The sequence below is a fragment of the Triturus cristatus genome, chromosome 6 (genome assembly GCF_964204655.1).
Source record: "Triturus cristatus chromosome 6, aTriCri1.1, whole genome shotgun sequence".
NCBI lineage: Eukaryota > Metazoa > Chordata > Amphibia > Caudata > Salamandridae > Triturus > Triturus cristatus.
In genome coordinates, this window is record NC_140589.1 from 760,914,721 (window position 1) to 760,915,962 (window position 1,242).

At 59.8% G+C, this 1,242-nt stretch overlaps 1 pseudogene; it reads right to left on the bottom strand.

Moving 5' to 3' along the window:
- Window positions 1-287: 287 nt before the first annotated feature.
- LOC146817824 (2-aminoethanethiol dioxygenase-like) lies at window positions 288-970 on the bottom strand (annotated as a pseudogene).
- Between the last annotated feature and the right edge of the window lie 272 nt (window positions 971-1,242).

A 1,242-nucleotide genomic window follows, 5' to 3' on the forward strand; every position in this document is an offset into this window, starting at 1 on the left:
ATACACATTCCGGCCAGTAGGGGAGCTTGTTTTAAACCCAGTCCTTTGACCCCTTGCCTACCTCTTCCTGCTAGGTCCATCCTGTGACCGCCACACGCTGTCAGGCAGTCTGCTTGTGCGTCCACCTAACGCACAGGGGGAGAGAAGCGGCCCGCACACCCACTGTCTCAAAGAGCCAGGGCCCCAAGCACAGATTTGATGCTTTCCTGGGGGGCTGACACGGTTCTGACTAAGCTGCTCACAGGTCACCGATGCTCTCAGAGTGTCATGCTGGGCCCCGGGTAAAGCTACACCTCGCGGCTCTCACCCTCCTCCTTGCCGCCCTGGGCGTTGGGCTCAGTGGAGTATGGCTGCAGCAGCTGGTAGTAGTGGCAGTCACGCCCGTCCTCTGGGTCGCAAGGTGGCACCAGAATGTCAAGGAAAGCAGCAGGCCCATCCAGAGCGCTGATCTGGTGCAGGTTGTCCCTGTGCGGGCTGAGCAGGCAGGGAGGGCTGGTGGGGCCGAATGATCGGCGCAGCGCGTCTCTCTGAAAGGGCTGGAGGTGCGGGCTGAATGGTGGGGGCGACGTGGTCCCGGGTACCTCCTGCAGCCGGTCGAAGCCACAGATGCTGAGGGTGCCGTAGAGCACCTTCATCATGCCGTGCATGCCTGGGTGGTCGTGCAGCGGGATACACGCCTACCTGCTCTGCAGCAGGAAGACGCCATGCTGAAGCTCTCCATCTCACAGAGGTGCATATAGGTGACGGGCGGGCTGTGTGGAGCTGCTGGCGGTGCACCGCCCCTGCAGCTCCACGGCGTGATCTGCAGGTCCTCGACCCGCAACTCGTTTACCAGGTTCTTGAGCTAGTTCAGGTTGTCGGAGAATGTCTTGCTACTCCCTATGGGGGCCGCGGCTGTGGCGCCAGGGAAGGTGATCCAGGCTTGACGTGCGATCTTCTGGATGAGGCAGTCCATGTTATCCCGTGGCATCTTCCTCGTCTCCCTACGAAACGGCGCTGGCCTGAACTTCTGTGGCCTCGCGAGCTGGTCGCTGTGGTCAAGCTAACACATTGCAGGCACAGCCTGAATCCCGCAACCTTCAATCCTTACCCGATCCATTCATGTTAATGGCAAACTCCTTCAACCGGAACTCTGTGAGCTATGTAGTACGGGGGCGTGAAGTTAAGCCTGCAACAGCCGCATTGCCCCGCTGCACTTTCAAAGTGAAAGTGGGCATGCTCGCCCAATAAAAGCATTTTGCC